Below are 15,930 nucleotides of genomic sequence, written 5' to 3' on the forward strand. Positions count from 1 at the left end.
GGGAGGGAGGGAGGGAGGGAGGGAGGGAGGGAGGGAGGGAGGGAGGGAGGGAGGGAGGGAGGGAGGGAGGGAGGGAGGGAGGGAGGGAGGGAGGGAGGGAGGGAGAGAAAGAGAGAGAAAGAGAGAAGAAAATGGAGAGAGAGAATGAGAGAGAGAGAAGGGGGATGGAGACAGAGAGAGAGAATGAGAGAGAGAGAACGGGGGAGGAGAGGGGGAGAGGGAGAGTGAGGGAGTGAGTGAGGGAGAGAGAGAGAAAGGGGGAGGAGAGAGAGGGGGGAGAGGGAGAGGGAAAGAGGGAGAGGGGGAGAGGGAGAGCGAGGAGGTGAGTGAGGGAGAGAGTGAGGGAGAGAGAGAGAGAGACAGTGTTACAAACTCAGTGAAGAGAGAAGTTAGTGTTGCCCATATATATCTCTAATTGAGAGGTCAAATTAATCAAATGAATCACTACGTCTGTCTGAAAGTCTCATATTTTACAGATGCATTTAACACATCATCCATTTCTGCTGTGTGTGTGTGTCAGTAGTGCTCTACACTGAACAGATTTTACTGTACAATAAACTCTGTGCTCTCCTTTGTGTGGATGCCAGCACACTCATAACTGGGCTGGTGTACTGTAGGACGGAGATGGTGAGGACTATGATACAATAGGGCCCTATAGAGTAACTCTCCTGTTATGTTCTTGTTATATAAGTTTATATATCGGTTATGGTCTTACTATGTTCTGTTCTTGCAGAGTACATTTTGTACACTATATTCCATTCATGCCTTATGTAATTGTATTGTCCTCATATAAGTGTATTGTTCTTATATAAGTGTATCCAGCAACCATTGTGGAGGTCCCATTAAGCTCTGTAGAAATACATTAACACTGTCAGTAGTACCCTGGGGGGTGGCCAATGCCACAAAATGAGTCAAATACATTAACACTGTCAGTAGTACCCTGGGGGGTGGCCGATGCCACAAAATGAGTCAAATACATTAACACTGTCAGTAGTACCCTGGGGGGTGGCCAATGCCACAAAATGAGTCAAATACATTAACACTGTCAGTAGTACCCTGGGGGGTGGCCGATGCCACAAAATGAGTCAAATACATTAACACTGTCAGTAGTACCCTGGGGGGTGGCCGATGCCACAAAATGAGTCAAATACATTAACACTGTCAGTAGTACCCTGGGGGGTGGCCGATGCCACAAAATGAGTCAAATACATTAACACTGTCAGTAGTACCCTGGGGGGTGGCCGATGCCACAAAATGAGTCAAATACATTAACACTGTCAGTAGTACTCTGGGGGTCGGCCAATGCCACAAAATGAGTCAAATACATTAACACTGTCAGTAGTACCCTGGGGGGTGGCCGATGCCACAAAATGAGTCAAATACATTAACACTGTCAGTAGTACCCTGGGGGGTGGCCGATGCCACAAAATGAGTCAAATACATTAACACTGTCAGTAGTACCCTGGGGGGTGGCCAATGCCACAAAATGAGTCAAATACATTAACACTGTCAGTAGTACCCTGGGGGGTGGCCAATGCCACAAAATGAGTCAAATACAATAACACTGTCAGTTCCGTGGGGGCGAGCGATGCCACAAAATGAGTCAAATACAATAACACTGTCAGTTCCGTGGGGGCGAGCGATGCCACAAAATGAGTCAAATACAATAACACTGTCAGTTCCGTGGGGGCGAGCGATGCCACAAAATGAGTCAAATACAATAACACTGTCAGTTCCGTGGGGGCGAGCGATGCCACAAAATGAGTCAAATACAATAACACTGTCAGTTCCGTGGGGGCGAGCGATGCCACAAAATGAGTCAAATACAATAACACTGTCAGTTCCGTGGGGGCGAGCGATGCCACAAAATGAGTCAAATACAATAACACTGTCAGTTCCGTGGGGGCGAGCGATGCCACAAAATGAGTCAAATACAATAACACTGTCAGTTCCGTGGGGGCGAGCGATGCCACAAAATGAGTCAAATACAATAACACTGTCAGTTCCGTGGGGGCGAGCGATGCCACAAAATGAGTCAAATACAATAACACTGTCAGTTCCGTGGGGGCGAGCGATGCCACAAAATGAGTCAAATACAATAACACTGTCAGTTCCGTGGGGGCGAGCGATGCCACAAAATGAGTCAAATACAATAACACTGTCAGTTCCGTGGGGGCGAGCGATGCCACAAAATGAGTCAAATACAATAACACTGTCAGTTCCGTGGGGGCGAGCGATGCCACAAAATGAGTCAAATACAATAACACTGTCAGTTCCGTGGGGCGAGCGATGCCACAAAATGAGTCAAATACATTAACACTGTCAGTTCCGTGGGGGGCGAGCGATGCCACAAAATGAGTCAAATACATTAACACTGTCAGTTCCGTGGGGGCGAGCGATGCCACAAAATGAGTCAAATACATTAACACTGTCAGTTCCGTGGGGGCGAGCGATGCCACAAAATGAGTCAAATACAATAACACTGTCAGTTCCGTGGGGGCGAGCGATGCCACAAAATGAGTCAAATACATTAACACTGTCAGTTCCGTGGGGGCGAGCGATGCCACAAAATGAGCTCAACACAAACAAAGGAGATGGGAAACAGGTGGCTCATTGACTGTACTATGAGGAGTAAAAACAGCCTGCAGCAGAATAAACAGCAGCTACTTCAGAGAGACAGAGAGAGTGTGTGGATGTGTGTGTCAGCCTGCAAACTAACAATAGCTTGTTTCTAGGATTCTGCACTGTGGTCAGTGAGTCTGAGACTTCTGCACTGTGGTCAGTGAGTCTAGGATTCTGCACTGTGGTTAGTGAGTCTGAGATTTCTGCACCGTGGTCAGTGAGTCTAGGATTCTGCACTGTGGTCAGTGAGTCTAAGATGCTGCACCGTGGTCAGTGAGTCTGAGTCTTCTGCACCGTGGTAAGTGAGTCTAGGATTCTGCACTGTGGTCAGTGAGTCTAGGATTCTGCACCGTAGTAAGTGAGTCTAGGATTCTGCACTGTGGTCAGTGAGTCTAGGATTCTGCACCGTGGTCAGTGAGTCTAGGATTCTGCACTGTGGTCAGTGAGTCTGAGTCTTCTGCACCGTGGTAAGTGAGTCTAGGATTCTGCACTGTGGTCAGTGAGTCTAGGATTCTGCACCGTAGTAAGTGAGTCTAGGATTCTGCACTGTGGTCAGTGAGTCTAGGATTCTGCACCGTGGTCAGTGAGTCTAGGATTCTGCACCGTGGTCAGTGAGTCTAGGATTCTGCACCGTGGTCAGTGAGTCTAGGATTCTGCACTGTGGTCAGTGAGTCTAGGATTCTGCACTGTGGTCAGTGAGTCTAGGATTCTGCACTGTGGTCAGTGAGTCTAGGATTCTGCACCGTGGTCAGTGAGTCTAGGATTCTGCACCGTGGTCAGTGAGTCTAGGATTCTGCACCGTGGTCAGTGAGTCTAGGATTCTGCACTGTGGTCAGTGAGTCTAGGATTCTGCACTGTGGTCAGTGAGTCTAGGATTCTGCACCGTGGTCAGTGAGTCTAGGATTCTGCACTGTGGTCAGTGAGTCTAGGATTCTGCACTGTGGTCAGTGAGTCTAGGATTCTGCACTGTGGTCAGTGAGTCTAGGATTCTGCACCGTGGTCAGTGAGTCTAGGATTCACACACAGTCCATTCACAATGTGGTATTGTAACTCTCTCTCTCTCATACACACACACAAACACACACACACACACACACACACACACACACACACACACACACACACACACACACACACACACACACACACACACACACACACACACACACACACACAGATATATGCTGTCAGTGAGCCGGGACGCGGTTACGGTGTGTTTTCAATATGTGTATATATATTGTTTAGTTGTTTTAATGTTATCTTTGTCTCAATGTCACTAAACACATATAAGGGTGATGTGATAGTTGAGGTGTTTTTTCTCCAGCGTGCAACCAGTGTGTGGGACCAGTTGCAGTGGCCACTCACGGAGGGTTGGGGTTTGAAAGACGTATTTGCCAGCATTGTGTAAAGATTCCTGCTGAGTCAGGTTGTTTGGTGGTGTGTAGTCATAAAAGCTCAAAAAGTGGGGGTGTTGCTATTCAAATACCATTGAGAAATGTAACACTGAAGATTATTATTTATTTCTTGCTGGGAACTTTAACTGCTCAGTCAGTGATTTAGATAGAAACCACAAAGAACCTCTTCTTGTAACAATATTGCCTTATTGTATCATATGAACTGTGTGATATTTGGCGGAGCCAACATGGAGGCACAAGACAGTACACATGGGCCCATTTGAGAGAGATCACCATCTCTCTGGCCAGGTTATAAATGTTGTAGTTTTTTTCTGGGAGAGGTGGAGGTCTCAAAGGCTAGTTTTGTATCCCTTAAACAGTGGTGAAAATCCAGATTCAGTACACAATGAATGTCACCAGAGACATCACCAGATCAATGAACGTCCCAGAGCCTGGAATAGTGGAACTCCTGACATTGGTTGAGACCACAGGAGATTGAGGCCATACTCAGCCACTCAAGAGGGAAAAAACCCCATTGCCAGACCTGTTGGGCATCATAGCACAGGGGGCATTGGTGAGAAGAAAGTTTCAGGGAGTCTCTGAAATGGATCCCTCATCCACATGTTTATTCGGTTTAGATAAAAAAAGAATGGACAAAGAAGAATTACTCATTGCCTCAAATCAGCTGTTGGACAAGAGCTCACTATCCCAAGTGAAATTAGAAAGAGGGCAGTCGAGTTTGATGCTCTACAAGTGTGAGTACAAAGAGGATAAAACAGTGACACAGCAGATCCTTGATGGGCTCCCACAGGTGGCTGCAGAAGGTAGAGCTAGAGCAACCATTGTCTTTGCAGGAGCTATGCATTGCATTAAAAGACATGGAAAATGGATGTGCACCAAGCATTGATGGGCTTCCCATTGACTTTTTAAAGTATTTTGGGCCATGTTAGGAGAGGATTGGCTAGCAGTAGCTAATGATAGTTTGACTGAAGGGTTACTACCGATAAGCTGCAGGAGAGCTGTCCTCACCCATCTGCCAAAAAAGGGTGACACTAGTGAAGAACTGAATAACTGGAGGCCAGTGACTTTATTGTGCACTGATTATAAGATCCTGTCCACGGCTTTATCCAACAGGCTAAGGGAGGTGATGGGGCAAATCATACGGATCAGTCCTACTGTGTTCCTGGCAGGCAGATAGGGGATAACATTTCTCCGATTCTGGATTGTTTTGACGTTTCTAGGGCTATTGGGTTGGATGCTGGTCTAATTTCAATTGATCAGGAAAAGGCATTTGACCGAGTTGAACATAAATGCTTATGACACACTTTTGAGGCATTTGTTTTCAGCTGTGGTTATATTGTCATGATCAGGGTGATATATGGTGACACTGAAATTGCATTGAAAATGAACGGTAGCTTGAGTGCTCCTTTTAAAGTGTGTAGAGGTATTAGGCAGGGGTGTTTTTTGTCAGGAATGTTATATGCCATCTCTATAGAGCCACTGCTAAATAGCATTAGAAGTCGCATTGAAGGGGTGTATCTTTCAGAGAATATTCCTCCTACTCCTCTCTCAACCTATGCTGAGGATGTAGTTATTTCAGTGAAAAATTAAGCTGAGGTGGATAGTTTGAGTCTCGTGGATGATCGGTTTAGGGGAATATCCTCTGCAAAGGTAAATTGGGAAAAAGTTGTGCTTTGCAGATTGGGAAATGGTCTGGCTTTGCCAGGGGGGCTGGAATGGTGTAAGGGAGGGTTAAAGTATCTTGAAGTGTACCTAGGGGATGATGGGACAATGGAAAAAAATTGGAATGGGGTGCTTGAAATGGTAGAAGGGAGGATGAGGAGATGGTGTACAGTGGGCGCACTATTATTGTTAACAATATGGTTGCCTCTGCACTGTGGCATTGGTTGTCATGTTTAGAGCCACCATCTGGTCTTCTGGCTAAAATACAGCCGATTATTGTAGATTCACTTTGGGCTAAATATCATTGGGTCAAAAGAGGAGGGGGGACAAGGTCTTGTACATCTTGCTAGTAAGGCTGCTGCTTTCCGGTATCAGTTTATTCAAAGTTTGCTTTATGGACCGGAAAATGTGGTTTGGGTGGCAAGAAGGCTTTATTTCTGGTTGATAGTAGCCAGATTTCTAGGGAGGGAGTACTTCCATTTTACAGAGGCCTTCTTAGGGTTTTTCAGCATAAGGAAGGTTCAGACGTTCTCCAGCGGAGTCAGTGCATTGGCTGCTGGAGGAACCTCTGGTGTATGGGATTGTACAACTGCAGCTGTTCCACATTTGTCCAAGATTCTGGTGAAGGGAAAAATCATCACCGTAAAACAGTTAATGGCCATGGCTGAGCCCACCTTAATGGATGGAGGACGTGTGGCTGAACATTTGGGGGTTAGGTCAGAAAGGATTGTCGGACAACTGCTGGGAAGCTGCATGAAGGCTCTGTCAGTAAAAAGTGGTTTATGCTTAATAATCCCAAGAAGAAGGTACAAGATGAAAACAACCCATATCAAGACTAGGGATTACACCCCGTACGTATCCCAGAGTCAGAAAGAAAGGCGTTAAAAGGAGAGCATTGTACAAGCCAACGTTACAAAAGGGCAATGCAGGATTTTTCATGGCATCATTGCAGTTTGCTTTTGTATCTGTTATTAACTCAGATGTTGGAGATGGATGTCCTCTTTGTAACATAAGAGATACAATGTTTCATTGTTTTATGGAGTGTGAGAGGATAAAGCCTCTCTTTGAAGTACTGGAGTCTTTGTTTACAGCTGTAGGGGAGATTTTCATAACACTGTTTTTATTTTGGGGTTTCAATACAGTAAGCAACAGAAAAGAAAATGTCAGCTGTTCCATTTTATTTTCGGACAAGCTTAGATGTCCATTGTTCTGAGTAGGAAACATTAAATAGACACGGCATATGGGCAGGATGTAAGATGTGTTTTTAAAGGATAAAAGTGGATTTTGAGTTCTTCTCAGCTGTAAAAGACCTCCCATTGTTTGAGGAGAAGTGGGCTTATGAAGGAGCGATTTGTTTTGTGGAGGAGGGGAAACTATTGTTTGAGGAGAAGTGGGCTTATGAAGGAGCGATTTGTTTTGTGGAGGAGGGGAAACTATTGTTTGAGGAGAAGTGGGCTTATGAAGGAGCGATTTGTTTTGTGGAGGAGGGGAAACTATTGTTTGAGGAGAAGTGGGCTTATGAAGGAGCGATTTGTTTTGTGGAGGAGGGGAAACTATTGTTTGAGGAGAAGTGGGCTTATGAAGGAGCGATTTGTTTTGTGGAGGAGGGGAAACTATTGTTTGTTGATTAAATAAGTTGAACGTATATATCTGTTTTTTATTTCATTGAATCTATTTTTTATTAGGAATGACACATGTGTTGTTTAATTTCTGAACAGGCACAGTGTGCCATTATTAGTGTTAATAATTAAGTACAAAAAAAAGGTTTTATAAAAACTCTAACTCTCTCTCACTTTCTATCTCCCTGCTCTCTCTCTCTCTCTCCTGGCCTGTTCCCTGAGTCCCTCTGGTATTAGAGTATTTCTCAATTGCTAAAACACAATTTCAGAAAACTTACTCCATTTCCTGAAAACATTAAACACAGAACCTCATCTTGAAGCACTATTTACATAACCTCTGACTCCTCTTGCAAAATGAAACATTCGCCTCAAAACAGTTTTACCTTTGTTCAAAATCAAACACTGCTCTCAAATCATAAACAAAGTGATCAAAATGATATACACTCTCAAGCAGTCAGTAAACAATATACCGAATAATGGAAAACACATTGTTCAAAACATACTATTCTCAGGGAGAAGTACATTTTTAATCTACATTTTTTTTATATTTTTCCGTCATTGTCTTTTGATGAACGAAATCATGTTCTATCATAGTAGCTCAAAATTGATCAGAAATTACTACTCTGCTTTGCACTTTGCAATTTAGTTTTTTGTTCTTCCTCCTCCTTGTACCCCTATTTTTACAGTACTGTACCCTGCATCTCACAAACTTGTCCTTTGTCTCTGTGATACTGTAATTATTGTTCTTTGTTGATATGAACCTGCAACCAGTCAAAATCTATTGAGCAGTCAGTACTGTTAATAAATTGAAAGCACAATGTTTAGGGCCATACAATTCATCCATTGTACAGTATACAGCCTACAATGCACTGTACTACAGTATCCATTCTCAGACTTTCTCCTTCCCACCTTCAACAACCTGTTTGCTCTCTGAACTGGCTTATATTGGTTGTGTCACATCATTTGAAACAGGTTAAATCAATTTTGAGGGGTTGTGTTCAATCAATGACATATGTTCTCTATTTGTATTTGATTGTTGCCACTTGTGTTTACCAGTATGGATGACATGTGCATTAGAGTGCAGAATGTGTTTTGAGAATGAGAATGTGTTTAGAGTTTTGCTGAAAAGTCTAAGTGAGATCTGCAAATTGTGTTTTATCATGTGAAGTGGTTTAAAGTATTGACAACAGACTGCATAATTAGCTAAATGAGTCCAGGCAACTGAGAAGTTTGTTCAGCCAATGGGTTTTAGTGTTTTAGCAATTGAGAAAAACTGTAAAACAGAACCTCTTAATCACACTCAGCTCACTCCGTATTCATGTCTTGATATGGAGGGGACCAGAGAGGGAGAAAGACAGGGATGATTGGATGAAGGGAAGAGGGGAAGAAGGGAGGGTCAGCCTGGCCTGTTCCCTATATATTCACTATATAGTGCACAAGTAGCAGTGCACTACTGTATATAGGTAATACGGTGCCATTTGGGACGTAGCCCAGGGAGGACAGAAAAATATATAATCTGGAGTGCCCTTCATTTTCTCAAACCAGCCAGCCGGTCAGACAGGTTGACACTGTATTGTTCCCCTATGTCTGGCTGGTGTTCCCTATGATTGGCTAATGTTCCCCTACGGCTGGTTGATGTTCCCCTACGGCTGGCTGGTGTTCCCCTATGTCTGGCTGGTGTTCCCTATGATTGGCTAATGTTCCCCTACGGCTGGTTGATGTTCCCCTACGGCTGGCTGGTGTTCCCCTATGGCTGGCTGGTGTTCCCTATGGTTGGCTGGTGTTCCCCTATGGTTGGCTGGTGTTCCCCTATGGTTGGCTGGTGTTCCCCTATGGCTGGCTGATGTTCCCCTATGTCTGGCTGGTGTTCCCTATGGTTGGCTGGTGTTCCCCTATGTCTGGCTGGTGTTCCCCTATGGCTGGCTGATGTTCCCCTACGTCTGGCTGGTGTTCCCCTACGGATGGCTGATGTTCCCCTATGTCTGGCTGATGTTCCCCTATGTCTGGCTGATGTTCCCCTATGTCTGGCTGATGTTCCTCTATGTCTGGCTGATGTTCCCCTATGCTGGCTGATGTTCCCGTATGGCTGGCGGGTGTTCCCCAATGCTGGCTGATGTTCCCCTATGTCTGGCTGATGTTCCCCTATGTCTGGCTGATGTTCCCCTACGGCTGGCTAACGTTCCCCTATGGTTGGCTGGTGTTCCCTATGGTTGGCTGGTGTTCCCCTATGGTTGGCTGGTGTTCCCCTATGGTTGGCTGGTGTTCCCCTATGGCTGGCTGATGTTCCCCTATAGCTGGCTGATGTTCCCCTATGGCTGGCTGATGTTCCCCTATGGCTGGCTGATGTTCCCTATGGTTGGCTGGTGTTCCCCTATGGCTGGCTGGTGTTCCCCTATGGCTGGCTGATGTTCCCCTATGGCTGGCTGATGTTCCCCTATGGTTGGCTGGTGTTCCCTATGGTTGGCTGGTGTTCCCTATGGTTGGCTGGTGTTCCCCTATGGTTGGCTGGTGTTCCCCTATGGTTGGCTGGTGTTCCCCTATGGCTGGCTGATGTTCCCCTATAGCTGGCTGATGTTCCCCTATGGCTGGCTGATGTTCCCCTATGGTTGGCTGGTGTTCCCTATGGTTGGCTGGTGTTCCCTATGGTTGGCTGGTGTTCCCCTATGGTTGGCTGGTGTTCCCTATGATTGGCTGATGTTCCCCTATGGCTGGCGGTGTTCCCCTATGGCTGGCTGGTGTTCCCCTATGGCTGGCTGATGTTCCCCTATGGTTGGCTGGTGTTCCCCTATGGCTGGCTGATGTTCCCCTATGGCTGGCTGGTGTTCCCCTATGGCTGGCTGATGTTCCCCTATGGCTGGCTGATGTTCCCCTATGACTGGCTGGTGTTCCCCTATGGCTGGCGGGTGTTCCCCTATGGCTGGCGGGTGTTCCCCTATGCTGGCTGATGTTCCCCTATGCTGGCTGATGTTCCCCTATGTCTGGCTGGTGTTCCCCTATGGCTGGCGGGTGTTCCCCTATGCTGGCTGATGTTCCCCTATGCTGGCTGATGTTCCCCTATGGCTGGCTGATGTTCCCTATGCTGGCTGATGTTCCCCTATGCTGGCTGATGTTCCCCTATGCTGGCTGATGTTCCCCTATGCTGGCTGATGTTCCCCTATGCTGGCTGATGTTCCCCTATGCTGGCTGATGTTCCCCTATGCTGGCTGATGTTCCCCTATGCTGGCTGATGTTCCCCTATGGCTGGCGGGTGTTCCCCTATGCTGGCTGATGTTCCCCTATGGCTGGCGGGTGTTCCCCTATGACTGGCTGATGTTCCCCTATGTCTGGCTGGTGTTCCCCTATGGCTGGCTGGTGTTCCCCTATGGCTGGCTGGTGTTCCCCTATGGCTGGCGGGTGTTCCCCTATGGCTGGCTGGTGTTCCCCTATGGCTGGCTGGTGTTCCCCTATGGCTGGCTGGTGTTCCCCTATGACTGGCTGGTGTTCCCCTATGACTGGCTGATGTTCCCCTATGTCTGGCTGGTGTTCCCCTATGGCTGGCTGGTGTTCCCCTATGACTGGCGGGTGTTCCCCTATGACTGGCTGATGTTCCCCTATGACTGGCTGATGTTCCCCTATGTCTGGCTGGTGTTCCCCTATGGCTGGCTGGTGTTCCCCTATGACTGGCTGGTGTTCCCCTATGGCTGGCTGGTGTTCCCCTATGACTGGCTGGTGTTCCCCTATGGCTGGCTGGTGTTCCCCTATGGCTGGCTGGTGTTCCCCTATGACTGGCTGGTGTTCCCCTATGGCTGGCTGGTGTTCCCCTATGACTGGCTGATGTTCCCCTATGACTGGCTGATGTTCCCCTATGACTGGCTGGTGTTCCCCTATGTCTGGCTGGTGTTCCCCTATGGCTGGCTGATGTTCCCCTATGACTGGCTGGTGTTCCCCTATGATTGGCTGATGTTCCCCTATGACTGGCTGGTGTTCCCCTATGACTGGCTGATGTTCCCCTATGTCTGGCTGGTGTTCCCCTATGGCTGGCTGGTGTTCCCCTATGGCTGGCTGGTGTTCCCCTATGGCTGGCTGATGTTCCCCTATGACTGGCTGGTGTTCCCCTATGATTGGCTGATGTTCCCCTATGACTGGCTGGTGTTCCCCTATGACTGGCTGATGTTCCCCTATGTCTGGCTGGTGTTCCCCTATGGCTGGCTGGTGTTCCCCTATGGCTGGCTGGTGTTCCCCTATGGCTGGCTGGTGTTCCCCTATGGCTGGCTGGTGTTCCCCTATGGCTGGCTGGTGTTCCCCTATGGCTGGCTGGTGTTCCCCTATGGCTGGCTGGTGTTCCCCTATGGCTGGCTGGTGTTCCCCTATGGCTGGCTGGTGTTCCCCTATGGCTGGCTGGTGTTCCCCTATGGCTGGCTGGTGTTCCCCTATGACTGGCTGGTGTTCCCCTATGGTTGGCTGATGTTCCCCTATGGCTGGCTGGTGTTCCCCTATGGCTGGCTGGTGTTCCCCTATGGCTGGCTGGTGTTCCCCTATGGCTGGCTGGTGTTCCCCTATGGCTGGCTGGTGTTCCCCTATGGCTGGCTGGTGTTCCCCTATGGCTGGCTGGTGTTCCCCTATGGCTGGCTGGTGTTCCCCTATGGCTGGCTGGTGTTCCCCTATGGCTGGCTGGTGTTCCCCTATGGCTGGCTGGTGTTCCCCTATAGCTGGCGGGTGTTCCCCTATGGCTGGCTGGTGTTCCCCTATGATTGGCTGATGTTCCCCTATGGCTGGCTGGTGTTCCCCTATGGCTGGCTGGTGTTCCCCTATGGCTGGCTGGTGTTCCCCTATGATTGGCTGATGTTCCCCTATGGCTGGCTGGTGTTCCCCTATGGCTGGCTGGTGTTCCCTATGGCTGGCTGGTGTTCCCCTATGATTGGCTGATGTTCCCCTATGATTGGCTGATGTTCCCCTATGATTGGCTGGTGTTCCCCTATGGCTGGCTGGTGTTCCCCTATGGCTGGCTGGTGTTCCCCTATGGCTGGCTGGTGTTCCCCTATGGCTGGCTGGTGTTCCCCTATGATTGGCTGGTGTTCCCCTATGGCTGGCTGGTGTTCCCCTATGGTTGGCTGGTGTTCCCCTATGACTGGCTGGTGTTCCCCTATGGCTGGCTGGTGTTCCCCTATGATTGGCTGGTGTTCCCCTATGGCTGGCTGGTGTTCCCCTATGGCTGGCTGGTGTTCCCCTATGGCTGGCTGGTGTTCCCCTATAGCTGGCTGGTGTTCCCCTATGGCTGGCTGGTGTTCCCCTATGGCTGGCTGGTGTTCCCCTATGATTGGCTGATGTTCCCCTATGGCTGGCTGGTGTTCCCCTATGGCTGGCTGGTGTTCCCCTATGGCTGGCTGGTGTTCCCTATGATTGGCTGATGTTCCCCTATGATTGGCTGATGTTCCCCTATGATTGGCTGGTGTTCCCCTATGGCTGGCTGGTGTTCCCCTATGGCTGGCTGGTGTTCCCCTATGGCTGGCTGGTGTTCCCCTATGGCTGGCTGGTGTTCCCCTATGATTGGCTGGTGTTCCCCTATGGCTGGCTGGTGTTCCCCTATGGTTGGCTGGTGTTCCCCTATGACTGGCTGGTGTTCCCCTATGGCTGGCTGGTGTTCCCCTATGATTGGCTGGTGTTCCCCTATGGCTGGCTGGTGTTCCCCTATGGCTGGCTGGTGTTCCCCTATGGCTGGCTGGTGTTCCCCTATAGCTGGCGGGTGTTCCCCTATGATTGGCTGGTGTTCCCCTATGGTTGGCTGGTGTTCCCCTATGACTGGCTGGTGTTCCCCTATGATTGGCTGGTGTTCCCCTATGGCTGGCTGGTGTTCCCCTATGATTGGCTGGTGTTCCCCTATGGTTGGCTGGTGTTCCCCTATGGCTGGCTGGTGTTCCCCTATGGCTGGCTGGTGTTCCCCTATGGCTGGCTGGTGTTCCCCTATGGCTGGCTGGTGTTCCCCTATGGCTGGCTGGTGTTCCCCTATGACTGGCTGGTGTTCCCCTATGATTGGCTGGTGTTCCCCTATGACTGGCTGGTGTTCCCCTATGATTGGCTGGTGTTCCCCTATAGCTGGCTGGTGTTCCCCTATAGCTGGCTGGTGTTCCCCTATGACTGGCTGGTGTTCCCCTATGATTGGCTGGTGTTCCCCTATGGCTGGCTGGTGTTCCCCTATGATTGGCTGGTGTTCCCCTATGGCTGGCTGATGTTCCCCTATGATTGGCTGGTGTTCCCCTATGTCTGGCTGGTGTTCCCCTATGATTGGCTGGTGTTCCCCTATGATTGGCTGGTGTTCCCCTATGATTGGCTGGTGTTCCCCTATAGCTGGCTGGTGTTCCCCTATGGCTGGCTGGTGTTCCCCTATGGTTGGCTGGTGTTCCCCTATAGCTGGCGGGTGTTCCCCTATGATTGGCTGGTGTTCCCCTATGATTGGCTGGTGTTCCCCTATAGCTGGCGGGTGTTCCCCTATAGCTGGCGGGTGTTCCCCTATGGCTGGCTGATGTTCCCCTATGGCTGGCTGGTGTTCCCCTATAGCTGGCGGGTGTTCCTCTATGGCTGGCTGGTGTTCCCCTATAGCTGGCGGGTGTTCCCCTATGATTGGCTGGTGTTCCCCTATGATTGGCTGGTGTTCCCCTATAGCTGGCGGGTGTTCCCCTATGATTGGCTGGTGTTCCCCTATGATTGGCTGGTGTTCCCCTATAGCTGGCGGGTGTTCCCCTATAGCTGGCGGGTGTTCCCCTATGGCTGGCTGATGTTCCCCTATGGCTGGCTGGTGTTCCCCTATGGCTGGCGGGTGTTCCCCTATGGCTGGCTGGTGTTCCCCTATAGCTGGCGGGTGTTCCCCTATGATTGGCTGGTGTTCCCCTATAGCTGGCGGGTGTTCCCCTATGGCTGGCTGGTGTTCCCCTATGGCTGGCTGGTGTTCCCCTATGGCTGGCTGGTGTTCCCCTATGGCTGGCTGGTGTTCCCCTATGGCTGGCGGGTGTTCCCCTATGGCTGGCGGGTGTTCCCCTATGGCTGGCTGATGTTCCCCTATGGCTGGCTGATGTTCCCCTATGGCTGGCTGATGTTCCCCTATGGCTGGCTGGTGTTCCCCTATGGCTGGCTGGTGTTCCCCTATGGCTGGCGGGTGTTCCCCTATGGCTGGCTGGTGTTCCCCTATGGCTGGCTGATGTTCCCCTATGGCTGGCTGGTGTTCCCCTATGGCTGGCTGGTGTTCCCCTATGGCTGGCTGGTGTTCCCCTATAGCTGGCGGGTGTTCCCCTATGGCTGGCTGGTGTTCCCCTATGGCTGGCTGGTGTTCCCCTATGGCTGGCTGGTGTTCCCCTATGGCTGGCTGGTGTTCCCCTATGGCTGGCTGGTGTTCCCCTATGGCTGGCTGGTGTTCCCCTATGGCTGGCTGGTGTTCCCCTATGGCTGGCTGGTGTTCCCCTATGACCAGTGTTATGGGAGTAAAAGGCTGATGTCCTCAACCACACCAGCGAGCCAGTCGGACAGGATGACACTGCACTTTCTGTTGTGTCACTGTACCCTATGGCTGCAAGGTGTTATGGGAGTAAAAGCCCCCCTGAGATGGTGACTTCAACAATGCCCACTAGAGTGTGTCCCTTTTCTGCACCTGCTCAGTGCAGCTTAGTGACACAGGCTTTGTCCCAAATGGCAAAGCCCTATGGGCCCTGGTCAGTAGTGTGCTATTAAAGGAACAGGAAGCCATTTGGGACACATGAAGTGCCTGCCGCTGCACCTGCTCACTGCAGTTCAGTGCATATGAGTGGTGAAGGCTTCTATGATGATGAATCATAGAGAGCAGACTAGCAGGGATGGTGCTCATCATCACACCAGATGGCCCATATATACTGCACTATATGTGTGTCATAGAGACACTTGCATCCCAAAATACTTTCTAACACACACATACGGGCTAGTGAAGGCACGCATATACATGCATGTACGCACACACACACACACACACACACACACACACACACACACACACACACACACACACACACACACACACACACACACACACACACACACACACACACACACACACACACACACACACACACACACACACACACACACACCACAGAATACAGCAACAGATGTGCTCTGCCTATGTTTGGCAGGCTCCAGTCTTAGCAGGGTATACAGAGCTAATGCAGTCTGTGCACATCACCTCAGTTGAAAAAATACACAGTAAAAATACATGAAGTGTGCATTCCATATGGTACACTATTCCCAATGGAGTGCACACACACTAGTCATACACTATATAGAAAATAGGGGTGATTTGGGACGCAATAAAGCAGCAATATGTAACTTTTTGGGCGACTTGACCAAATGCACATAGAAATGTAATTTACAGATCTGTCATTCTCATTGAAAGCAAGCATAAGATGTAGATCTGTTCTATGTGCATTATTTCTATGCTTCCCTTTCTTAAGTTTTGTTGCTGTATCTTTTCCTTTCTGTTTTGTACACCAGCTTCAAACAGCTGAAAATATGAATATATATTTCACAGCGGTTTAGGTGGTACAATGTACTTCAGGTTGTGGGGGGAATTGCTCATAAATATTAATTTTGGGAGACAGTTAGCTCACAGTGGT

The 15,930-nt window shown here is 49.3% G+C and overlaps 1 protein-coding gene across 5 annotated transcripts in view; it reads right to left on the reverse strand.

The window, feature by feature from the left end:
- LOC118385854 (semaphorin-5B-like) overlaps positions 1–15,930 on the reverse strand; it is a 355,620-nt gene that overhangs the window by 101,448 nt on the left and 238,242 nt on the right. The window lies entirely within an intron of this gene.

The sequence above is a fragment of the Oncorhynchus keta genome, chromosome 7 (genome assembly GCF_023373465.1).
Source record: "Oncorhynchus keta strain PuntledgeMale-10-30-2019 chromosome 7, Oket_V2, whole genome shotgun sequence".
NCBI lineage: Eukaryota > Metazoa > Chordata > Actinopteri > Salmoniformes > Salmonidae > Oncorhynchus > Oncorhynchus keta.